Genomic DNA, 11,674 nt, shown 5'->3' with positions numbered 1-11,674 from the left:
TGTCTATGGATTGAGACCTCTGAAACTGTGAGCCCTCAAATGAACTCTTTCTCCTCTACAGTTGTGCTGGTTGGATATCTAGTCACAGGAGTGAAAAAGCTGACTAAAACAGACTCAATCTATAGCAATCCACTCTTGCATTTACTAATCCAGTTTCCAAAGAGGAAGAACTTTCTCATTTCTCTGAGAATTCATCCCATCTCATCAGAAAGTCATTAATTCCCTTTAATGACCTAAGAACTCTTTGAAGGCCCCATCATCTCTCAGTGCTATTGTGTTGGGAATTAAGATTCCAACACATGAACTTTTGGTGGACACAGTCAAACCATAGCAGGGCCCTTCCTGAACCAACCATCAGCAACTGGTACCCAAACTGTAGGAGTGTTTGATGGAACACTTTAAAAGTGGAGTATTACTCTGCATTAAGAAACGTGCAAAATCATAGAATTTGGAGGGAAATGGATGGCATTAGAGCAGATTATGCTAAGTGAAGCTAGCCAATCCTTAAAAAACAAATGCCAAATGACTTCTTTGATATAAGGGGAGTAACCTAGGACAGAGTAGGGATGAAGAGCAGGAGAAGAAGATTAACATTAAATAGGGATGAGAGGGGGGAGGGAAAGGGAGAGAGAAGGGAAATTGCAGGGAAAGGGAAGGTGATCCTCAGGGTTATATAAAATTACATACAAGAGGAATTGAGGGGTAAGGGAAGAAGAACACAAGTGGAATAAATGTTTTTACAGTAGAGGTGGTCGAGAGAGAAGAGGGGAGGGGAGGGGAGGGGTGGGAGGATAGTAGAGGATAGGTTAGAGAGCAGAATTCATCAGACACTAGAATGGCAATGTGTAAATCAATGGAAATGCAACTGATGTAACCGATGTGATTCAGCAATCTGTATACGGGATAAAAATGGAAGTTCATAACCCTTCTGAATCAAATTGTGAAACATGATATATTAAGAAAGATGTAATGTTTTGAATGACCAACAATAAAAAATAAATAAATAAATAAATAAATAAAATGTGCTCTTTTCAACCCCCCCCAAAAAAAGTCATGTGAATCAACTACAAAGCAGATTAGCAATCTCTAATAAAACAACAAGGTTTGTGTTCATGTATAGGTCTCTATTCATGGCTGTAACGATTTATCACAAACTTAGTAGCTTAATTTATCTATGATTTTGAAGTTCCCAAGTTCAAAAGGAGTCCTTTCTGGGGGCTCCAGGGAAAATCAGTTTCCTTGCCTTTCTCAGCTTCTTGACGCCTCTTCAGAGAGTGCTACTCCAACTTTGGCTTCTGTCCTTACATCCCTTTTTCTGATTTTGACCCTCTTGTCTCCCTCCTTCTTTTTTATTGTGAAATAGTAGATAACTTGAAATTGATATTTTAATCATTTGTTAAAGTATACAACTTGGTGATATTGAAACTGGAGTTTGAGATGAAAGTCAGCTTTCTGCTTCTATTGACATGTGGAGTCTAAGCTGCAGACCTCTGCAACGAGAAAGCAGGTTTGGGGATGCCTACCATTGTCAGTTCCAAGGGTCACAGCTGGCAAAGCCCAATTGTCCTCCACTACCACTGAGTGGTGTGTTGAAGCTCTCGGCTCTCAGTTGGAGCTCTAAATGGGGGGCTATGCTTCAGTGGGTTGTGCTCCATGCTGGTGCTCCAGCCCACCTGGGCCACCATTTACAGCTCCAGAACCAGGGCTTGGTTTCAATATTATTACATAAAAAAATGTCTAGAAGGCAGAAATGGTGAGTCTATTTATGCACGAAGGTTAAAGCAGGTAAGTTTGAAAGAAAGCAACCTTCTTGTGCAATTTTCAACCAGGGTTTGGGCTAAATCCCCATTTTATTCTGCCAAGGATGTTCAGGGCTGGGTTCCTTAATTTCTCTGTTCATTTTTACAATGGAACTAATTGTCCTTCCTCTTTTCCTTTTATGGATTTGGAGGGTGAGAAATGAACCAACCCAGTTTGGGGCTTTTGTTGTGTGCATGAACGGAAAATCCCACTGTATAAAAAGCCATCTTAGAGAATTTCAGGAAAACAAGAGCATTGCAATTGTGTACATAAGAGCCAAGGCATGCAATTTGTGTTTGGGTCTGTATCAGAGGCAAAAGTAACAATCCTCTGGAGATTAATGAGACCTCATTTCTGAACCTTTGAGTTCTGCAGAGGAGCGCTTCACAGATGCAAGTGTTTCTATGCCCCTCCTTGCCTTTTGCCCCTCCTGGAAGCTGTATTGCTTTTCTATTCCTAGTAGCTATCATAGAACCCTATAATTATGGGAACTAATAATTGTGCTTTGGGTGGTAAGGTGGGCAGGGGGTGAGAACACATATGTAGGAAAACAGGATCTAATGTTGGGTTAATATCAGAGGAGGGGAGATATTTCCTGTGTTTCAAAAGCTTTAAAAGTGAATATGTGTATATTTGACATAGCAATTTCACTTATAGGAATCTAGTCTAAAGAAAGAATCAATGATATTTGTCAGTGTTATTTGTAATTGTCAAAAACTGGAAATAATCCAAATGTCCAACAATTGGGAAATGGTTAAGTAAATTATGGCATGAAACACCATGCGACATTAATATTATACAGTCATTCCACAGGTAAGTGAGTAATTTTTAATAATGTTAGGAAATGAATATGGTAAAATGTAACAGTAAAAATCAAGATTCTGATTATATATAAAAAGGATATTAACCATGTAAAATTCTGATGGGGACAGCTACTGAACTGACCACACTGCCATGGAACTGATCCTGCTACTGAACTTTGAGACTTTATCTGTGTCCTGTTTGCCTACTCTGCTTTTTGGCTGTGAAAGACATTGAATAAATGAAGGCAGGGAGATGTCATCTGTGGTACCATGGAGAGTAGTCCTGTCTCCTAGGCTCCTGTAATGGTTTCTCACACTTGTTTTTGATGTCCTTGACACTTGTGAAAAGTACTAGTTGGGTATTTTTTTAGGATTCTCTCTATTAGAATTGTCTGATGTTTTCCTTGTGGTTAGACTGGGGTTATGAATTTTGGGAGGAAGACCACAAAGGTAAAGTGATTTTTTTTCATCAAATGTATCAAGAGTACATTCTCTCAACGTGCCTTATCACTGAAGATGTTGACCTTGATCTCCTGGTATAGGTAGTATCATCGGGTGTATATGCCTTTTTACCATACCATACTCTTTGGAAGGAAATCATTATGAATAACCTGCAGGTACAGAGCGGGGGGATTTATGTTCCTACAATCAAGGTGAGGAGGAACATAAATCCCCCCGCTCTTATCTCTACTGGAATTTTTCTCATGATTAGATAAGAGTTGTGGATTTGGGGTACCATTTGCATGACATCATATCAAGGGTACCAACTATGACATGACCACTGTTGTTCACCTTGACCAGTAGGCTAAGGTAGAGTTTTCCAGGTTTCTTTCCTTTGAAGGACTCCTTGGTCCCTGCCACCACATTCCTAGTCTTTGGAAGGAAGTTACTGTGTGCATCCCACATTTGAGAGGGAACGGGGGCGTTCTGCTTCACCTCCTCCACAGTGCTCCATTTATTTATTTGTTTATTTATGTTATTTACTTATTTACTTTGCAGTTCTGTGCTTTGTTCATGCTAGGCAAGGGTTCTACCACTGAGCTACACCCTCAACCCAGATGGTGCTTTATTTTTAACAGCTTTATTGAAGAATAATATATATGCCATAAAATTTCACCTGTTTACATGAAGTGTGATGAGTTTTAGTAAATTTATACAGTTGTGCCCAAGGAAACAGTGTCTTTGAGTTGAAATCCAAAGGATGAGAATGATTTAACCAGACAAGGGAGAAAAAAGCCGTTTAAGGTAGTGGGGATAGCCAAAGGGCCTGCAGGGAGTGTGGCACTCTTAAGGAACTTAGATTAGTCCTGAATCAACAAGAAAAGATAAAATATGTCACCATGCTTTATTTATTATGCTTCATATTTAATAGTTAATACTTTTTCAAAAAATTTAAAAGCTAACAGCATTTTAAAGTCTAAATGTATAGACTATATTAATGTGAAACACTTGTTCAGAACAACTCCATCCCTGTTGGGTTACTCAAGGTTTTATTGGGTAAATATAATAAGTAACTATTAGGACAGTAACACTGTGGTCTCTGAAGGGGAATAAAATTGTAATAAAAACTTCCCCCTTTTCAGGACTCGTTTCAATGAGAATGGAAAGTATGTGTGTCATGCTTTTTGATGAAGTCCTTGATTTATTTCCCTTTGGAACAAATACATCACAACAAAGCAAGAATGAAAAGGTAATCCAGAGGTAGAAGAGGAGAAGGGAAATGTCTTCATACAAATTTAGAATATGAAAAAAATCCTTTAGCAAAATATTGAAGACCTGTTTCCATGTGTGATTTATCCAAGAGGCTCTCTCAGGACCTCTGTGGGATTCTGAATATCCCTGGTGTATGTGAATACTATATTAGTCAGAATAGGTAAGGCCATGCTGCAGTAACAAAGAAACCCCTTATTCTTAGTGGCCTCTTACAATAAATCATTGTATTGTTGTTGTTCTTCTTCTTTCCCTCCTCCTCCTCCTCCTCCTCCTCCCCCTCTTTCTCTTCTTTTTCAGTGCTGAATATTAAACCCAAGGCCTCACACAGTTCTCCACAACTGAGCTCCATCCCTAATACCACAATAGGTCATTGTCTGATGAAGATCAAATGGCACTCCTTAGCAGCTCTCCTCCAATAATTGACTCAAGGATCTGGACTTCAGTCATCTTGTGATGGTGTTATCTTCCTCTTGTGGCCTGAATAGTTTGCCACAGAAGAGGAAGAGAGAGGATGATAATGAGATGATGACAACAGGGGACTCTATGACAGGCCTGGAAGTAGAATACATCACTTCAGCTCACCTCCCTTAGATCAGAACCCTGCTACACTGACCCAACCTAAGGGCAAGGAAGGCTGGGAAATGTAGTCTTCTTGTATACAGGAAGAAGAAAATAAAAATAGATTTGGTGGTCATGTAGTATTGTCTTTGCCACTAGCTATTAATTTTTTTTAATTGCATGTTTGCCAAGTCACGAAAGACCCATGTTTGTCATAACAGGTGAAACACAGATGTATAAAGGCAGAATTTATCATCTCCCTACACTCATTGTCTCCCTCTTTGTATCCTGACACACTTTCTCCTTGGTGTAATAACTATATTCCTCTATGTAAGTGTGATCCAGGACACATGAGCTCTGCAAAAGCTGCTGGACTGAAGTTTTCCTGATAATTAATGCTTCTGAGGTGATGAGAGATACCTGCATGAAATGCTCAATCTAAGAAATACCACAATACCACAATGTGACAGTATTTTGCTAGAATTTAAAATCCAGTGCTTATATATATATGTGTGTGTGTGTTTGTGTGTGTGTGTGTGTGTGTGTGTGTGTGTGTGTGTGTTTTCCCCTTGTCTGACTGACTGCAGTCTTTGGCAGGATCTGCAGCATCAGAAAGACCTGGGTTCAGATCCTATTCTGCCTCTTACCATCTCTGTGATGTTGGACAAATGGTTGACTCTTCTGAGCATCATTTACGTCATATTTGAAACAGAAATCTGGTATTTTTTCTATGTGGTATTTGCACTACTACAAGACAAAGTCTTCCCTGAAATATCCCAGGGTTGGATATCTCTAGCATCTTAACAACTAGAGACTAAGACAAGTAACTAGTATTTAAGATGCATACAGTTTGAGAATCTGGTGTAATCCTTTCCTAAATGAAGTGCCATTTAGGAAAGAAAGGAAGAGTAAATGTAGACTCAAAAAATGATAGTGGGGGAAAAATATGTTAGGGGGCTAGTGAGGATTTGGAGTATTCACTTAGGAAGAAAAAAGACGTATGGGGAAATCAAGACTGGGAGATTTGGAAGTTATTAGAAACACATTGAGACCGATCAGGCTATTTTGATACCAATTTTCCTGTTCATTAGTTATGCATAGCTCCTGTCCACAGGGGCAGAGTCTTGCTGTGGCAGACCTTCTTTCTAATGACTTAATGGGACAAAATGTTCAGCAATGCTAGGAGTAGAGTTGTCCCCAGAGGAAAAAATTTGGCCTTCTCAGTGCTTTAAAGTTGTTTTGCAGTCTAATATAACAATGGTCTAAGGCAGAGGACCATAATTAGAGGTAAACATCAAATTTTGCCTGCCATTGTTGAGAGGTTACTGAAAAGAAGTGATAAAATAAAAAAAAAATTAAAAGCAGAAAGGTCATACTGAAGAACTCAGCAAGAAGACCAAAGGAGAGGATACAAACATAAATACTTGCATTTTCATACAAATGTATAAAGGAAAAAACATTGAAGAAGATTTATCAGTAAGTAGTCAGAAAAAGCAGAAATCACTTTAGTGATTTCATACAGAGAGGGATTTAATATAGGGAATTGAGTTGTAAAGCTAGCAGAAGGACTGGGAGAGCAAAACCAGAGAAAGACATTACCCAGAGATTAGAAATTTCCAGAAACTGGGAACATACCTCATGTAGTTAAATTAGGGATATTGAAAGTTGCATATAATCTGATATTTTTAAGAATAGCTCTATAGCTTTTCTGATATTTGTATTGCCTACAAGTATGTGTAAGGGTTTAATTTTAAGGCTTGTTGCTATAGTTTGGTTTGAGTTTGTCCCTCAAGGAAGCCTGGTTCCCAGAGTGCGGATGTTGAGAAATGGTGGACTGTTTCAGAGGTGGGGGCCTAACAAGGCACAGTGGCCCAGTTCCTGGGAGGCTGAGGCAGGGGAAGCATAAGTGTGAGGACAACTTGGGCAACTCATTGAAACCCTGTACAAAAATAAAAATTAAAAGGGCTAGGGTGTAGCTCAGCGGTAGAGTATGCCTGGGTTCAATCTCCAGTACTAGAAAATAAAAAATAAAAAGAGGTGGGGCCTAGTGGGAGGTCATTAGGTCACAGGGACTTCATTCTCAGAAAGAATTAATGCCGGTCTCTGGGAGTGAATTCCTACAAGAATGGATGGTTATAAAAATCGTGAGCCTGACCCCTGAATCTTTCTGGCTTCCAATCTTGCCATGTGATCTCTCCCTCTTACATGTGTTCCCACCATGATGCTATTAGCTCTATTGTGATTAGTCAGGGGAGCTCTTACCAGAGTCCAGATGGGGCTTCTTGATCTTGGACATTCAGCCTCCAAAACATCCCCCCTAAAACTTTTTTTCATTATAAGTACCCTGCTTGGGGATTAGCAAGGATGGTGGAATGTGATAGATATCATTATCCAAAGTACATGTATGAAGACATGAATTGGTGTCAATATACTTTATATACAACCAGAGATATGAAAAATTGTGCTGTATACGTGTAATAAGAATTGTGGGGCTGGGGATGTGGCTCAAGTGGTAGCGTGCTTGCCTGGCATACGCGGGGCGCTGGGTTTGATCCTCAAAACCACATAAAAATAAGATAAAAATAAAGATATGTGTCCACCTAAAACTAAAAAATAAATATTAAAAAAAGAATTGTAATGCATTTGGCTGTCATTTAAAAAAACAATTAAAAAAAGTACCCTGCTTTAGGTATTTTGTTATAACAACAGAAAATGGACTAATGCACCTGCATAGTATGCAACATTCTATAGGAACTCAAGGTTATAACAACGGTAATGTGGTAATATACAGGCTGTGAGAAATCATCAATGGTATCAAGAAATTTTGGCCTGGGCTGAAGCTCAGTTGTAGAGCACTTGCCTAGCATATGTGAGAGCCTGGGTTCAATCTCATACCATACACAAAAACAGTTTTTTTGCCTGCTAAAACTCATTTATCTAGATGGGATAAAAGTTGCTCACTGAGTTTTCCATTACTTGGATTCATGTAAACCAAGGGATTGTGACTGTGTGTGGTTCCTTTTCCTTTTAGATGCATATCAGGATGGACCTGTCCTTTAGTTGGTGAGTCTCTTGTGTCTAACTGTCATATTTGACAGCAGGGTTGGCAGATAACTTTATCAACGTTGGCAACAGCCTCATCTGTGATGTGTGAGATATGGAGGTCTGAACACCTCTCAGAAGGCCACCCTTGCCCATGAATCTTCGCTAGTTCTCTGTGTCCTTCTCTCACTTCCAGGTATGGAAGGGTCACTGATCCTGTGGATCAGGAAAGCAAGAAAGGGCCCTTATTTTCACTTAAGGCAGGTGCCAGCGCCTGGGCGACAGTGGGTCAGTGTGGGCTCTACGTGGGGCACTATGGCAAGTTATGGGATATCATGGCATTCAAAGGTTCTTGACCAATCCCAGGAGGTACGGGCTTTTAGGGAATATCTGGAGGATGTTCTCCAGACCACAGATTCTGGGTCTGTGAACTTGTGAAAGGAAGTAATTTGGAAGGAGCCTGACAGTGACTTCGTGGAATGGTATAGTGGGTGTTTTCTTTTAGGGGCAGCTTGTTTCTCAGGAACCCCATCAGATTCTGGGTAATTTCCTCTTTGCCCACTTAGGTCTGCCCTCTCAAGTTCTGTCCCTCCAGGCCTTTGCTGAATGAGGTGCTCTTCCACACCTAATTCTTCCTGTATGTGAAGACTGTTGTCATGTATGCATTAAGTGTTATCAGGGGACAATGTGTTCCAGCTAATCTTGCCATTGATAATAGCTCCTTTGACAGAGTCCATAGTTCTTGTGACAGGGCACTAAATAACAGTTTTTCTGTTCTTAAATTCCTGTTTGTTATGCTGGAACGGGTGGATTGGATATTTTCAGAGGGATGTGTGTTCTCATTGGCATTTATCCTCCTAAATTGGGAGATTCTATTAAAAATAAATAAAATAAAGCAGCTTCCACCTAATCCAATCTCTAAGAGCTTTCCAATATCACTAAGTAGGGTGAATTTGCCCAACCTGGAATGTTTGTTCCAGATTTGGAGGAACCTCACTTTTCCCAGTAGGCACTGGGCTGTTCTAAACCAATTTTACTAGCATGTTCCCCCCAGCCCATCCTCTCCATTCCATGTAAGGCTCCCTCTTCCCACTTGGTCGCCACTAAAGCTTTTCCAGAAGAGAGAGAGAGAGACTACAAGGGTCTCCCCAACACATTCCCTCATCCAAACCTGCTTCCAGGAAGGTGAAATTCTAGGTGGTGGCTTCATCCTCCTCCTCTTTCTCTTTTTCTTTCCCATTCCTCTCTTTCTCCCTTTACCTTTTTTTGTGCACTGCTGGGGATGAACCCAGGACCTCACACACGGTAGGCAAATGCTCTAACACTGAGCCACACCCCGCCCCCCCTGGGCAGCTTCTTGAGGTATGTGCCCAGGAAGCTGCTGCTATCTCTCCTAAGTGTGAAGGCTAAACAGGGAAAGACTCAAGATTTCCTGCCAGTCCAATCAAAGGGACTTGTTTCTCCCATGCTTTATGATTTATGGTTTACAAGGCATCTTTCATCTAAAAATGCATTATTAATTTGATCCGCACATAAATCTGGTAAAGTGGATACTTTTCACAGATTGAAAACAAGAAGCGCAGGGATTAGGGAATTTATGGCTGGTCACATAGTAAAAAGCTGGACCAGAAGTCAACCTCAATCTTCACATCTTCTAGACCTTTCTCTCAGTACCAGAAAAAAGGACTAATTTAGGTAGACATAATGAGTGCAAGTATATACAGCAAATTTATTCTTGTAAGTCCAAAAAGATGAATTTACCTTTTAGAACCTGGTGAGAAAGGAAAGGATGGAGACAGGGTGAAAGAAGGAGGCTTAAATGGAACCTATTCTCTCCACGAACTCAACTTTTCCTGGTATTTCCCTAGCTTTAACTTCCCTTAGAGCATTCAGGGGAAACTGTAATATAGATGTGTTTAGACTGTTGTTGATTTTTTTCCTTATCTAAGTCTTAAACATCATTGCAGCAAGAGAATCTTACTTATTTTAATATGTAATTTATTCTTATCCCAGAAAAGATTGTGGGACAAAGATTCTAGTGAAAAAAAAAAAAAAAGACATGCCTTTTGGAGCAGTAATGACAATAGCTTACATTTATTGAGCTCTTACTCTGTAGTTAGGGATAATTCTGTGCACCTGGCATGTATTAACTCACTGAATCCCTAGAGTAATCCTACCAGATAAGTGCAGGTATGGAAACAAAGGCATAGAGAGGTTAACAACTTGTGTAAGGTCACACAGTGAGAAGGAGAGTCGTTTTTGAATTCCACTGGTGGGGCTCCAGAGCCCTAGTTATCAATGACCATAACATCAGGATGTCCCTCAAACTCACTGAGCCTCAGGACCCCCATTTGTAAAATTGGGATAAATATATATTTTGCTGAGTTGTAAAAACAAAAGACAACATCCAGTGCTTGGTACGTAGCAGGCATGCAGATATTGGCTGTTATTATTACTGATAAACTTATTATGGCCAGATCTGAAGCCTGTCTGCCAATTCCTTTGGATTAAAACTGGGATGTAGAAGGATAAAGGTCTCATTCTGGATCCTGAGGGGATGTGGATGAGTGAGAATCCTAGCTCCGCCACTGACTAGCTCTGTGATGCTGGACAAGTCACCTGCTCTCCCCGAATGTCCTTCCCCAATGGTGAATTTGAAGTAACAATATTACTATTTCTCTCATAGGGTTATTGTGAAGATTTAATGATACGATGTGACCATGTCTGATACATGATTTAATGAGACGATGTGACCATGTCTGATACATGAAACATGTTCAGTAAATGTTAAGACTTATTAAAAGTACATTTCCAGGTCTGGGGTTGTAGCTCAGTGGTAGAGCACTTGCCTAGCACATGTGAGGCACTGGGTTCCATCCTCAGCACCACATAAAAATAAATAAAATAAATATATTTTGTCCATTTACAACTAATTTTTTAAATAAAAAATTTATAAAAATTTTTTAAAAATATATTTTGTAGGGCTGACATTGTGGCGTTGTGGCAGTGGCTTGCCTTGTACATGTGGGGCACTGGGTTTGATCCTCAGCACTGCATAAAAATAAATAAACAGAATAAAGATATTGTGTCCATGTACAATAATATATATATTTGCAGAGGAAGATTCTTGGAAGAGTTTGGGGTATGAGAACAAAATGTGGTAGTGGAGAAGCTGTTCCATAGAGGGCGCTATTTCAGCACGTTTAAGGTAATGTCTTGTTACCTTAGAAAATGCAGGTCTAAGATAATATTTGGCTTTTTCCACCATTCACAAGTAGATAATGGAAATTTCAAACAAACTAACCATGTTTTTTTTAATGAATGGATTGCAAATGTACATAGTTAGATCCTTAGCAAAATCCATGGTGGTTTCAGTTTTCTACTGTAAATATTTGTAATGTACCTAACAAATCTCTGAGGTTGAACTAATGTATTTGTGAATTGAAATAAAGATGACTGCACATGTTTTTGTGGTTCTTTTTAATGCAGAAATGTGAGGGCTTCAGCCAAACAAATATTCTATGAATGGTACTGGTTAGGGAAATTAGCCTTAACTGCCAGATTTTTCAGTAAAATTACTGTTAAGCATCCCCAGTCCCCACCCCATCCTTCCACCTAAAAAAGGAATTTAAGTGAAAGAAAGAAAAAGCAGGACTGTTCAATGTATAATTGAAAGAAAACTGGTATAACTCTAAACCCTCTCCTTGAAACATCCACAGTCTCCCAAACCTGGTCCATTTTACCAACACTGACAGTCT

At 39.7% G+C, this 11,674-nt stretch overlaps 1 protein-coding gene and 1 long non-coding RNA gene across 17 annotated transcripts in view; one reads left to right on the top strand and one right to left on the bottom strand.

The window, feature by feature from the left end:
• The window catches only part of Bend7 (BEN domain containing 7), a 141,478-nt gene that overhangs the window by 9,026 nt on the left and 120,778 nt on the right, over positions 1-11,674 (bottom strand). The window lies entirely within an intron of this gene.
• Positions 3,269-5,010, top strand: LOC144367395 (uncharacterized). Its single transcript, XR_013426744.1, has 2 exons — positions 3,269-4,293; positions 4,614-5,010. It is a non-coding gene; the product is annotated as an uncharacterized LOC144367395 (long non-coding RNA).

This window comes from Ictidomys tridecemlineatus, chromosome 10 (genome assembly GCF_052094955.1).
Source record: "Ictidomys tridecemlineatus isolate mIctTri1 chromosome 10, mIctTri1.hap1, whole genome shotgun sequence".
Lineage (NCBI taxonomy): Eukaryota > Metazoa > Chordata > Mammalia > Rodentia > Sciuridae > Ictidomys > Ictidomys tridecemlineatus.
The sequence above is the reverse complement of the archived record's forward strand: the minus strand, read 5'-3'. Positions and strand labels throughout refer to the sequence as shown.